The sequence below is a fragment of the Papio anubis genome, chromosome 4 (assembly GCF_008728515.1).
Source record: "Papio anubis isolate 15944 chromosome 4, Panubis1.0, whole genome shotgun sequence".
In the NCBI taxonomy this organism is placed as follows: domain Eukaryota; kingdom Metazoa; phylum Chordata; class Mammalia; order Primates; family Cercopithecidae; genus Papio; species Papio anubis.
This window is the reverse complement of record NC_044979.1, coordinates 102,974,089-102,987,695: the sequence shown is the minus strand read 5'-3', so window position 1 is coordinate 102,987,695 and position 13,607 is coordinate 102,974,089. Positions and strand designations below refer to the sequence as shown.

Below are 13,607 nucleotides of genomic sequence, written 5' to 3'. Positions count from 1 at the left end.
GCACCCCAGCCTTGGTGACAAAGTGAGACCCTATCTCAAAACAAACAAAAACAAACATTTATTATCTAACATTGTCCAAGGGTTAGGAATTGAGAAGTGGATCACCTGGGTGCTTCTGGTGCACAGTCTGTCACAAGGTAGTCATCCCAAGGCTTGACTGGAGCCGGAGAATCAGCTTCCAAACTCGCTCAAGTTGTTGGTCAGCCTCAGTTCACCACTGGCTGTTAGCCAGAGATCTCATCACTTGCACCTCTCCAAAGACTGTGTGAGTGTCCGCATGACATGGGGGCTAGCTTCTCCATGTACAAGTGATGAAAGAGAGGGAATGGGGATGGGTGGATATAAAACACCCCAGAGAGAAAGACAGACTGAGAATGAGAGCGAGAGCTAGAGAGGTGGGGGGAGAGAGAGAGAGAATGCTCCCAGGATGGAAGCTACAGTCTTTATAACCTAACATTAAACGTGATACACCATCACATCTGCCCTATGCTATTGGTCACACATACCAAACTGGACAATGTGGGAGAGGACTACACAAGGCTAAAAATACACTGGGGGGCTTTTTTTTTTTTTTTTTTTTTGGAGACGGAGTCTCCTTCTGTCGCTCAGGCTAGAGTGCAATGCAACTCTCAGCTTACTGCAACCTCCACCTCCCAGGTTCAAGTGATTCTCCTGCCTCAGCCTCCCAAGTAGCTAGGATTGCAGGCTCCCACCACCATGCCCAGCTAATTTTTGTATTTTTAGTAGAGGCGGGATTTCACCATGTTGGCCAGGCTGGTCTTGAACTCCTGACCTCAAGTGATCCACCTGCCTCAGCCTCCCAAAGTGCTGGGATTACAGGCATGAGCCACCATGCCCTGCTTACTAGGGGCCATTTTTAAAGCTAGCTACCACAACTAGCTTTAGAAATTTGGAAGGAGGTGTTCTAGAAGTAGCATAGACCCCAAAGCTGGCTTCTCAGTGATCATCCCACTTTCTAAATGGGGAACGTGTGATCAGAAGAGAATAAACAATTAATATTTCACCATTATTACACAGTTAATTAAGAGTTGAACTAGGATCCACTTCTCCTAAGTCTTGTTCCAAAGGTCTTTCCTGTATACCAATTAATGACCCATGGGTTGTCAGATTATGGGCTTTATGAGAAGTAAGGCATTCAGCCTGGAATGTAAACTCAGGTACCAGCTGGGGTCATTCCATACTTTGAGATTTAAATAAAATTTAGCTCTTTCCCCCATTCTATACACATTGGGAGGCCTATCATCCCTTATAAATATCTGTTTGGAAATCTGGGACATGTTTCCTTTTAGATCCCTGATTTCAAGTTCCTGCTTCTGGCTGAATCCTAGGTCTCCCTTACATGCTTCAATAAGGACTTTCCCTTTTCATGCTCTACACTGATAGACTTTGTCCCCTCTCTTTACCCCCTTGAACACAGAATCAAAGTTGTGCACCTAGTGGTTTAATCGTGGCCAGGAAGGCCAGTATTGGAGTGTATTTATATCACAGAATAGTACAGCAAACGATTTATTTTATTTTATTTTATTTTTTGAGATGGAGTCTCGCTGTGTTACCCAGGCTGGAGCACAATGGCAAGATCTCGGCTCACTGCAACCTCTGTCTCCCAGGTTCAAGCAATTCTCATGTCTCAGCCTCCGAGTAGCTGAGATTAAGGGCACCCACCACCACGCCTGGCTAATTTTTGTATTTTTAGTAGAGACAGAGTTTCAACATGTTGGCTAGGCCAGTTTCGAACTCCTGACTCAAGTGATCCGCCTGCCTCAGTCCCCCAAAGTGCTGGGATTGCAGGCTTGAACCTCCGCGCCTGGCCAGCAAACAATTTAAAAATGAATCCTAGAAATCCTCTTCTAAAAAGTCCTTCCATTGTCTCCACCACCAAGACATTTTGTCTTAGGATTCAGCCACACTGCTCTCTACCCTTTCTCTACCTGCTCAGCTACCTTTTTTTTTTTTTTACTAGAACCTCAGAAATTCCTGTTCATTTCTCATGCAGAGCATGTCTCATCCAGCCTGTAGGCCCTCATCTTAAGAATAAATATGCCCGTTAAAACATTTTCCTAAAATAGAGGGTTTTCCCCTTAAAAAGACAAAATATGTGGCCAAGCATCAAAAATAGTATATTTGATCTCTGCCACTGTCACAGTAACAATTTTGCTAGATAATGTACTAAGGACATTCATGATTTTTAGAATTAGAGTATTTCCCCTTAAAGCTAGGAAGAATTAAGCCTAAGACAAAGTAATACTTTGCCAAGTTACCTCATTTGAACTTCATAAAAGACCCAGGAAGTAGGTACTATTATAATTTTCAATCTATAGACCTGGAAACTGAGGTTTGGGTAGGTCAGGTAACTTGCCTCAGGTCACAGGTCTAGTAATTGGTAAAGCCAGGCTTCTGTCCAGTGCTTTTTTGTTTTGTTTTAAACTTTTTTTTGCTAAGATACTATAGGGGCAGGAAAACTCTACCTTCACTCTCTTAGGGTCCTGGCTAGGCCTGAGAATTAAATTGACATAAGATAGATTAACAGGAGAAGAACATTCAAAGTGTTTTTACAAGGTTTGTGTGACACAGGAACCCTTATAGAGAAATGAAGACCCAAAGAAGCAGTTAGAGTCAGTTACTTCCATTCTGGATTGGACAAAGAACAGTAAACTGTGAAAATGTGATGAAATTATGTGGGGGAGCATAAAAGATAAGTTATTCTTGGTCAGGCATGGTAGCTTATGCCTGTAATCCCAGCATTTTCAGAGGCTGAGGCAAGTGGATTGCTTGAGCTCAGGAGTTTGAGATCAGCCTGGGCAATGTGGCGAAACACCGTCTCCACAAAAAATTAGCTGGGTGTGGTGGTGCCCCTGTAGTCTCAGCAACTTGGGAGGCTGAGCTAAGAGGATGGCTTGAGCCTGGGAAGTCAAGGAGGCAGTGAGCCAAGATGATGCCACTGCACCCCAGCCTGGCAACAGAGAGAGACCCTGCCTCAAAAAAAAAAAAAAAAAAAAAGTGTTATTCTAACAAGGTCTGTACAGTATTCTCTCAGTTTCAACATCTCATTCTTGAAGATAAGGATATTGTCTTTCCTTCTAGAACAGGGAGAGTATCTTTCGCAAGGGAATTTCATCTTCTGCTTTTAAGAAATAGCACAGGCCGGACGTGGTGGTTCACGCCTGTAATCCCAGCACTTTGGGAGGCCAAGGTGGGTGGATCACAAGATCAGGAGTTCGAGACCAGCCTGGCCAAAATGGTGAAACCCTGTCTCTACTAAAAATACAAACATTAACCGGATGTGGTGGCGGGTGTCTGTGGTCCCAGCTACTTGGGAGGCTGAGGCAGGAGAAGCGCTTGAACCTGGGAGGTGGAGGTTGCAGTGAGCCGAGATCATGCTACTGCACTCCAGCTTGGGTGACAGAGCAAGACTCCGTCTCAAAAAAAAAAAAGAAACAGCACAAAGTTCAAAGTGATCTTTTGCACCTGCTGTTTTTCAACTGTCTTTAACTTAAATAGTCAAATATTTAACCCCTTCAATATACATAAAATTTATCATTTTAATAATTTTAAGTGTACAGTTCAGTGACATTTAGTATGTTTACTACAATGTTGTACAGCCATCACCACTATCCTTTTCCAGAACTTTTTCATCATCCCAAACACAAACTCGGTACCCGTTAAACCCCTGGTAACCTCTATTCTACTTTCTGTCTCTCTAAATTTGACTATTCTAGGTACCACATATAAATGTAATCATAATATTTGTCCTTGTGTGTCTGGCTTATTTCACTTAGCATAGTGTTTCAAGGTTCATCAGTATTTTAACATGTATCAGAATTTCATTCATTAAATTTTTTTTTTTGTTTTTGATCCAGGTGGAGTGGCACCCACACTTGTAGTCCCAGCTACTTGGGAGACTGAGGCAAGGGGATCATTTAAGACTATGAGTTCAAGGCTGTGGTACGTTATCATGCCTGTGAATTGCCACTATACTCCAGCCTGGGCAGCATAGCAAAACCCCATCTCTAAAAAAACAAGATACACACACACACACACACACACACACACACACAAAACTTTACCTCTACTCTCTTAGGGTCTCTGGCTGAGACTGAGAATGAAACTGACATAAGATAGATTAACAGGAGAAAAGCCTACATATTTCTACAGGCACATGGGAACCTCCACAGGAAAATGAAGACCCAAAGAAGTGGCAAAATCTAAGTGGGCATATATCAGGTTGAACAAAGACAATTGTGGAAAAGTACCTAAAAGAGATGGGGAGACTGAAGGAAGACAAGAGGTACTTTAACAACGTCTGTTTTTATAGAATACACTTAGCCTGGACTCCCCGCCTCTGCTGATAAGAATGTTTTCTGCAGGCCAGGTGGGTGGGTCATGCCTGTAATCCCAGCACTTTGGAAGGCCAAGGCAGGTGGATCACCTGAGGTCTGGAGTTTGAGGCCAGCCTGACCAACATGGAGAAACTCCATCTCTACTAAAAACACAAAATTAGCAGGGCGTGGTGGCACATGCCTGTAATCCCAGCTACTCGGGAGGATGAGGCAGGAGAATTGCTTGAACCCGGGAGGCAGAGGTTGCAGTGAGCCAAGATTGCACCATTGCACTCCAGCCTGGGCAACAAGAGTGAAACTGTGTCACAAAAAAAAAAAAAAAAAAAAAAAAATGTTTTCTGTATCTGTTAAACAACATCTCCTCATTCTCCTCTCCCACCATTCCCTGGCAACCACTATTCTACTTTTCTGTGGCTGTGAATTTGATTACTCTGCATACCTTGTAAGTGCCTTATACAATGTTTGTCTTTTTGTGTTCCACTTATTTGACTCAGAATAATGTATTCATGGTTCAGGTTATAGCATATCATAATTTCCTCCTTTTAAAAGGCTAATATTCCATTCCATTGGAGTAATATTCCAATTTAGATACATTTTGTTTATCCATTCATCCATTGACAGACAATTGCTTCTGCCTTTTGGCTATTGTGAATAATGCTTCTATGAACATTGGTGTACAAATGTTTACTCAAATTGCTGCTTTCAATTATTTTGGGTATCTACCTGTGAAAACTGATCATACGAATTGGGTCATTCTTGTCATTTTCAACTAAAACAGAGTTGAGAGGCCAGGGAAAAAAGCCCTTAGGGCACAAAACATTGCTCTAAGAATGTAATTCTCTGTAAGCTGGCTGCTGAAACTGCCTGAAACCAGTTTTATCTAATAGCTACTAAAACAGCCTGCTGCAATTCTGTGACTAATTTTACCCACCGCTGTCTCTCACTACTCAGAAGTTGCCAGCTTCTCAAAACTTTACTAGTGCCAATGCAGTTTCTTTCAAAACAATACATAACATTTCTCCTTTTTATAAAACAGCCAGCCTTCTCTTTCTTCTTTGGACATAGCAAAAATCACTAGGTCTGTACGTATGCCCTGAATTGCAATCCTTGCTTCCCACATAAAATGTTTTAAATTTAGAGATTTATCTCTGTCTATTTTTTTAGGTCAACATACCTAGAAATGGAATTGTTGGATAATACAGCAATTCTATGTTTAACATGTGAAAAAGAATATGATATTAAAAACTATTTTTAATAAATGCTTAGTATGTGCTAGGCACTTTGTTACATTGTCTTGAATCCTCATTCATTCTTTTTTGTTTTTTTGAGATGGAGTCTCCCTCTGTTGCCCAGGCTGGAGTGCGGTGGCACGATTTTGGCTCACTACAACCTCTACCTCCCAGATTCAAGCGATTCTCTTGCCTCAGCCTCCCCAGTGGGTGGGCTTACAGGTGCCCAACACCACACCCACCTAATTTTTTTTTTTTTGTATTTTTAGTAGAGATGGCATTTCACAATGCTGGCCAGGCTGGTCTCAAACTCCTGACCTCAAGTGATCTGCCTGCCTCTGCCTCCCAAAGTGCTGGGGTTACAGGCATGAGCTACCCGCACCCGGTCCTCATTCATTCAGCATAATATGACCAGGTTCAGATAGGTTAAATAAACTTGCCAGAATCATATAGCTACTGAATGGCAGATTAAGGATAAAACCCAGTTTGGTGCTTATACACTTCCATTTCCCATGTGGGTCTCACAGTTTGATTGTCTTTGTGGGAAACATGGTTCGTGGTCTCATCTACTGCTTCCTTGTTGAGAGAACCAAGATGTTGTCCAGATTGAAGAAAAAAAAAAAAAACCAGGAAAAGGAATGTGCTCTGAGAAAGGGGAACTCTTTCCTCTCTCTCTCCCAACTAATGACTGGAGACCATTAACAACAATCTCATTATCCTGGCTAAGAAGACATAAGGAGTACTCTGTTCAAGATTCTGAGAAATATTTTTCCTACCTGATAAAAGGAGAGAAGGGAGAAGAAAAATCACCCCCTTTTCCTTTCTGCTCATACTACTTATACTATGTTGCTGAGATAATATGGCAGTTTCTAAGATTTGAAGTGATGCTGGGAAGCAATTTGGTAGGAGGACAGAAGGCAGTAAAGCAGAGTGGTTAAGATCATAGATGCTGGGTGGAACATAGAGGCTCACATCTGTAATTCCAGCATTATAGGAGACTGAGGCCAGAGGGTTGCTTGAGGCCAGGAGTTCGAGACCAGCATGGGCAATGTAGCAAGATCCTATCTCTACAAAAAGTTTTTAAAAATTAGCCGGGTGTGGTGGCACATGCCTGTAGTCCCAGCCAACTGGGGGGTGGAGGTGGGAAGATCACTTGAGCCTGGAAGTTCGAGGCTGCAGTGAGCCGTGATCATACCACTGTACTCCAGCCTGGGCGACAGAGTGAGATCCTGTCTCAAAAAAAGAAAATGCAGCCTTGGCAACATGGCAAGACCCGTCTCCACAAAAAATACAAAAATTAGGCGTGGCGGTGCACCTGTAGTCCTAGCTACTCTGGGGGCTGAGGCAGGAGGATCATTTGCGCCTAGGAGGCTGAGTTTGCAGTGAGCTGAGATCCAGACACTGCACTCCAGCCTGGGTGACAGAGTGACACTCCGTCTCAAAAAGAAAAGAAAGAAAGAAAATCATAGACTTGAATCAGGCAGCCTAGCTTTGAATCTTGGGTCAGCTAATTTACTACTAGTGTTGAGAGATGAAGCTGGCTGGGCTTCTGGATCAGATGGGGACTTGGAGAACTTCTCTGTCTAGCTAAAACATTGTAAATGCACCAATCAGTGCTCTGTGTCTAGCTAAAGGTTTGTAAATGGACCAATCAGCACTCTGTAAAAACGGACCAATCAGCACTCTGTAAAATGGACCAATCAGTGCTCTGTAAAATGGATTGAGCAACAGGATATGGGCGGGGCCAAATAAAGGAATAAAAGCTGGCCACTGGAGCAACCAGCGGCAACTGCTTGCTACCCTTCCACCTAGTGGGAGGTTTGTTGCTTAGCTGGCTGCAGTAAGCTTTGGGGCTGCTCCCAGTTTGGGTCGCACTACTTTTATGAGCTGTAACACTCACTGTGAAGGTCTGCCGTTTCACTCCTGAAGTCAGCAAGACCACCAACCCACCAGAAGGAAGAGACTGCAGACACATCTGAAGGTCAGAAGAAACAAACTCCGGACACACAGTTTTTAAGAACTGTCACACTCATCATGAGGGTCCGCGGTTCATTCTTTAAGTCAACGAGACCAAGAACCCACCGGAAGGAACCAATTCTGGACACAGCGTGACCTAGAATGAGGTTCTTAACATCTTGGTGCCTCACTCAGCTTACTGGTGCAGTGGGGATAGTAGCAAGCTTGTGTAGTTGTAAGGATTAAATAAGTGCTTTGTACATAATGAGGACTCACCAAATGTTAGCTATTTTTTTGTTGTGACAGGTACAAAACAAAAACCTAGGACACGTACGCAGCAGCTGGCAGACATACAATCCCTGGAGTGGGACCTGAAATTACTAAAAGCCTGGTTTCCTTTCCTTTAAAAACACACTACTCAGGTTGTATTTTGACCTTTTAAAACATTGCTACATTTTGCTTCTTCTATACTATTTTTCATGTTGTTGTTGGTTGGTGGCCTGGTTCAGGTTCTTGATTTTGCTGCACAGAAGGATTTGGGGCTGGGTGCGGTGGCTCATGCCTGTAATCCCAGCACTTTGGGAGGCCGAGGCAGGCAGATCACGAGGTCAGGAGATCGAGACCATCCTGACTAACACTATGAAACCCTGTCTCTACTAAAAATACAAAAAATTAGCTGGGTGTGGTGGCGGGCGCCTGTAGTCCAAGCTATTCGGGAGGCTGAGGCAGGAGAATGGCATGAACCCGGGAGGCAGAGCTTTCAGTGAGCTGAGATCGCACCACTGCACCAGCCTGGGGACAGAGTAAGACTCGATCTCAAAAATAAAAAAATAAAAAATATAAAAAAAAGGATTTGGGCTGGGTGTGGGGGCTCGTGCCTGTAATCCCAGCACTTTGGGAGGCCAAGGCAGGATTGCAGCTTGAGCAACATAACGAGACGCTGTCTCTCGTTGATAAAAATTTTCTTAAAAGAATTTGAAGAGTGAGTCCAAAGTAAGAGTAAGCAAAAAAGTTTATTGCAAAGCAAAAGTACTCTCTGAGAGGCAGAGCGGGTTGCTCAAAGGGAGAGATAGCAGCTAGTGTCTTTAGAGGAATTCCTTTTATGGGCTCTGTATGTGAATATTTATAAAATACTGGTGAGGTCCGGTAGGCACAGGTGGACCCACGGTTGGAGCATGCGCTAGGTCTCTATATGCTCCAACACACATGTATTGTTAGCATATAAAATCTCCACTAGGGGTGTTTTTTTACTATTAAAGTGAGGAAAAGGTTACTATAAGCTAAACCTGGAGCCTAGCTGCACATGCAAGACCCAGAGACGTCCTTGGCCCCTGCTCCCACGGCAAGAATTTGTAGCTAATAGCTTCCTGGGCTTTTGGTACTGATTGGTTGGAGATTGGGGAAGTTACATTAGGAATAAGGGACTTTTGTTCTCTTTCCCTGGCTGTACTAGGTATCAGAAACTTGTAACCATGTGGCGGTCAGCTGGTATCCTGTAGAACTGCTTACCTTGCAAAAGAGTTAGATGCTGACACATTAGGGTGCTAGCAAGAGGAGCCTGCTGCCAAAGGGGCCCACTGGGCTTCACACAAGGGGACAAGTCTGTATGGCCTCCTAACATTACTTACCCTGCCTCGTTATCTTCCTAAAGTACATGTTATCTTCCTAAAATACAAAACTAATCATGTTCTTCTGATAGTTCCCCATTACCTTAGAATAGAGTCCAAACTTACCATATGAGTTCTTTCACGATCTGTATCTATCCCTCACCTTCTTCTCCAGATGTCCTGCCATTCCTTCATATGTACTCCATGTTCCAGGCATGGCCAACAACCTCATTCACTCAACAAATATTAACAAGTACCTAGACAGAAACTGTAAAACTAGTGAGTCAACAGGATATAAAATTGGTTTCTGCCTTCAGGGAGCTTACCTCATAAAAACATTTAATTATTATATAATCACGATAAGGGCAATGACATAAAAGTACTGTATGTAATAAAAACATAATGATAAAACTTACCAGAGCTCATTTAAACCTCTGTATCATGATCCCTGTATGTTCTTCTGCTGGTTTTCTTTTTCCACCCAACCTGCTTCCCTTTTCCTGAAAATCCTTTCTTGATCTACTTGTTCTTCTGTGCTCTCATAACACCCTGTGCATATTGCTTTCAAATAATGTATCCCACTGTTGGTTTGCTTGGGTTTTTCCTTCCAACACACTCATTCCTCTATGGGTCTCTTATCTCTGTATCCCAGGGTATTATATATTTATTGAATAAATAATGTCCATGTTTTTGACTTTTTAACTTTTTTTTTTTTTTTTGAGACAGTCTTGTTCTGTCATCCAGGCTGGAGTGCAGTGGTGTGCTCTCAGCTCATTGCAATCTCTGCCTCCCAGGTTCAAGACATCCTCCTACCTCAGCCTCCTGAGTAGCTTGGGACTACAGGCACATGCCACTACAACTGGCTAATTTTTGTATTTTGTGTAGAGACGGGGTTTCCCCATGTTGCCCAAGCTGGTTTTGAGCTCCTGGGCTCATGTGATTCTCCCACCTGGGCCTCCCAAAGTGCTGGGATTACAGGATTACTTTTTTTTTCTTTTCTTTTTTGAGACAGAGTCTCACTCTGTCGCCCAGGCTGGACTGCAGTGAGGTGATCTGGGCTCACTGCAAGCTCCGCCTCCTGGGTTCATGCCGTTCTCTACAGGATTACTTTTTATCTTGACTTTACCGTAAGACTCACAAGAAGTAGCAAAAATAGTACAGTGAGTTGCTTGTGTACCCATCTTCCAGCTTCCCCCAATGGTAACATCTTATAAACTATAGTACATTATCCATAAAGGCGGCTCTGGAAAAGCAAAAGAAAAGAAAATAACAACAATAAAAAGAAACTCCAAAAACTATAGTACATTATCCAAATTAGGAATTTTTGTGTGTGTGGCCAAAATTTTGTTATTTACTAGGCTTGACTTGGAATTTTTTTTGGAAAAAAAAAAGCCAAGCATGGTGGCTTACGCCTGTAATCTCAGCACTTTGGGAGGCGAAGGCAGACAGATCACTTGACCCCAGGAGTTTGAGGCCAGACTGGGCAACACGGCAAAACACCATCTCTACAAAAAATACAAAATTAGCCAGACATGGTGGCAGGTGCCTGTAGTCCCAGGTAGTCGGGAGGCTGCAGTTGGAGGATCACTTGAGCCCAGGGAGGTCAAGGCTGCAGTGAGCCGTGACCATGCTACTGCACTCCAGCCTGGGTGACAGAGTGCAACCCTGTCTGGGAAAAAAAGCTGGCCAGGCCGGGCGCGGTGGCTCAAGCCTGTAATCCCAGCACTTTGGGAGGCCGAGGCGGGTGGATCACGAGGTCAGGAGATCGAGACCATCCTGGCTAACATGGTGAAACCCCGTCTCTACTAAAAATACAAAAAACTAGCTGGGCGTGGTGGCGGGCGCCTGTAGTCCCAGCTACTCGGAGGCTGAGGCAGGAGAATGGCGTGAACCTGGGAGGCGGAGCTTGCAGTGAGCCGAGATCGCGCCACTGCACTCCAGCCTGGGTGACACAGCCAGACTCCGTCTCAAAAAAAAAAAAAAAAAAAAAGCTGGCCAGGCCCAGTGGCTCATGCCTGTAATCCCAGCATTTTGGGAGGCTGAGGCAGGATCTTACTGGATTTCATCATCTCTTATATGAACTAATTTCTTGCTGTGTATTATGTATTAAACATATATATGTTTGTTCTATAACATTTTATCATATGTTGTTATGGTTTGAATATTTGTACCCTCCAAATCTCATGTTGAAATGTGATCTCTAGTGTTGGAGTGGGGCCTGGTGGGAGATGTTTGGGTCATGGAGGTGGCTCCTCATGAAGGGCTGGGTGCACTCCCACTGTAATGAGTTCATGTGAGAGTAGTTTGTTTAAAAGAGCCTGGCACCTCCTTCCGTCTCTCATCATGTGATGCACTGGCTCCCTTTTTGCCGTCCACCATGACTGTAAGCTTCCTGAGGCCCTCACCAGAAGTAAATGCCTGCACTATATTTCATGTGCAGTCTGCAGAACCATAAGCCAAAATAAGCCTCTTTTTGAAATAAATTACCCAGTCTCAGGTATTCCTTTATAACAACACAAAACTGACTAACACATATGTATACATTTACACATAGTCAAGATACAGAACTGTTCTGTTACCACAAAGAACTCCCTTGTGCTACCCATTAATAATGATGTCCATTTTAACTGGATTTTCTCTGTATTATTACAGGGAAGATATATTGCATATTAGCTCTGCATTGCACTCTCCCCCTCAGAAAGGCTCCTGGTAACATTCTCCCACAAATCTAAGATTTTTAAGTAGGTTAAAATAGGGTTAAAAAAAATTCTGGGCTGGACATTGTGGCTCATGCCTGTAATCCCAGCACTTTGGGAGGCTGAGGCAGGCTGATCACGAGGTCAAGAGATGGAGACCATCCTGGCCAATATGGGGAAACGCTGTACAGCTCTGCTCAAAAAATTAGGGGGGCATGGTGGTGCGTGCCTGTAGTCCCAGCTACTTGGGAGGCTGAGGCAGAAGAATAGCTTGAATCCAGGAGGCGGAGGTTGCAGTGAGCTGAGATCGTGCCACTGCACTCCAGCCTGGCAAAGGGCAAGGCTCCGTCCCAAAAAAAAAAAAAAAAAAAAAAAAAAAGAATTCTGACAAACTCAATTTAATAGAGTTTAAATGAGCAAAGAACAATTCACGAATTAAGCTGCCTTCAGAACTAGAACTAGAAGCGGGGCTAAGCGCAGTGGCTCATGCCTGTAATCCGAGTACTTTGTGAGGCCAAGACAGGAAGATCACTTGAGGCCAGGAGTTTGAGACCAGGCTGGCCAACATGGTGAAACCCCATCTCTATTAAAAATTTCTTTCTTTTTTTTTTTTGAGACAGAGTATCGCTCTGTTGCCTAGGCTGGAGTGCAATGACATAATCTCGGCTCACTGCAAGCTCCATCTCCCAGGTTCACGCCATTCTCCTGCCTCAGCCTCCCGAGTAGCTGGGACTACAGGCGTCCGCCACCAGGCTAATTTTTTTTTTTTTGTAGTTTTAGTAGAGACAGGGTTTCACCATGTTAGCCAGGATAGTCTTGATCTCCTGACCTCATGATCTGCCCGTCACGGCCTCCCAAAGTGCTGGGATTACAGGCATGAGCCAACGTGCCCGGCCAAAAAAATTAAAAAAAAAAAAAAAAAAAGATAAGAATTAGAAGAGATTCAGAAAGTTCTGTTCTGCTCTTCAATGTGGGCAGGAAGCATTTATGGACAGAAAATGTAAGTGAGTTACAGAAACAGCTTGATTGGTTACAGCTAGACGTTTGCCCTATATGGGCATGGTCTGATCAGTATGCTGCCTGTGATTGTCTGAAACTCAGTTGTTACAAAAACATATACTCCTAGTTAGGCTTTCAGTTTGTTCCTATACTGTTAGGCTGAGGTCATTATGTGGGGACTCAAGGTTGGAGGCATTCTCAAGGCAAATTTAGTTTAACAATATTAAAATTAACTTTAATTGTATCTTATCTCATCAATTACAATCTTAAATGATTAGTAACAGTCAGAAACAGTTAAACACTTAATTTTAGAAAATTTTTAGTCTCATGTTTCTTTTTCTTTTATTTTTTTTTGAGATGGAGTTTAAGTCTTGTTGCCCAGGTTGGAGTGCAATGGCACGATCTCGGCTCACTGCAACCTCCGCCTCCTGGGTTCAAGTGATTCTCCTGCCTCAGCCTCCTGAGTAACTGGGATTACGGCGCCCACCACCACATCCAGCTAATTTCTGTATTTTTGGTAGAGATGGGGTTTCACCATGTTGGCCAGGCTGGTCTCAAACTCTCTGACGTCAGGTGATCCACTCGCCTCGGCCTCCCGAAGTGCTGGGATTACAGGCATGAACCACCTGTGCCCGGCTGCATGTTTATTTTTCTAGGAATCATTACTGTCTTCTTTCTGTTCCAGAATCATGACAATGTTTAAAGTACAGTTTTAGGATGATACTTTTTGTGGCCATCAGTTGAAAGGAAAGATGCCTTGTT

General features: G+C 43.5%; 1 protein-coding gene across 1 annotated transcript in view; it reads left to right on the top strand.

Annotated features, from left to right (window-relative positions):
* The window catches only part of LOC101019483 (retinitis pigmentosa 9 protein-like), a 58,733-nt gene that overhangs the window by 44,315 nt on the left and 811 nt on the right, over positions 1-13,607 (top strand). The gene's annotated exons all lie outside the window — the stretch shown is intronic.